Below are 677 nucleotides of genomic sequence, written 5' to 3' on the forward strand. Positions count from 1 at the left end.
TTCCCCTTTCTTCATAAATCAGCCATCTCTACTACTCTTGAACACAGTTTATATTCTAAGTAGTTATTGCACAACATCTTTTACAAACATCACACATTTCTTTTTGACTTTTCAGTTCCCTCCGGAAAGAGATCTGCGTTAAGCATGCAAGGTTGTTATTTAAAAGCTCTGCACCTCTCCCCTACCCCAAATCAGCTTAATTGCTCTAGGACCACATTTGCAATAACTAATACAATGACAAAGAAGAGCATCAGAATGTTTTTTCTTCCAAGCGCTTTTTTTGGAGTGCATCTTACTACCATATTCTCTTTCCCCAACAACAGCACAGTGGGGGGAAGTTACTTGCGCTAACAAAGCTGCAGGTACACCTTTTTTTGTTGCACTGATGCAGAATAATAAACTTGACCAAGTTGTGAACAGTTACAGGCTTCCACGTATTACTACCAAGATCTGAAAAGCTCCCGGAGGAAACGGCAGAGCTGTTTAAGGATCAGCTTTGTAAACAGCCAAACTTCTCTGGAAGCACGGTAACACACCAACTCGAGGTTAGTTAACCCGCTCAAAAAACCAACAAGAAAACCAACAAAAAGGCCGTGTAAACCCGGTGGGTCTCCGGAGCGACAGCCGAGGTCCCCCCCGCACCGGGCGAGCGCTCCAGCCCCCTAAAGCCTCCCCGA

At 44.8% G+C, this 677-nt stretch overlaps 1 protein-coding gene across 9 annotated transcripts in view; it reads right to left on the reverse strand.

Moving 5' to 3' along the window:
* The window catches only part of PIK3C2A (phosphatidylinositol-4-phosphate 3-kinase catalytic subunit type 2 alpha), a 71,860-nt gene that overhangs the window by 53,493 nt on the left and 17,690 nt on the right, over positions 1–677 (reverse strand). The window lies entirely within an intron of this gene.

This window comes from Egretta garzetta, unplaced genomic scaffold (assembly GCF_000687185.1).
Source record: "Egretta garzetta isolate BGI_Z169 unplaced genomic scaffold, ASM68718v1 scaffold133, whole genome shotgun sequence".
NCBI lineage: Eukaryota > Metazoa > Chordata > Aves > Pelecaniformes > Ardeidae > Egretta > Egretta garzetta.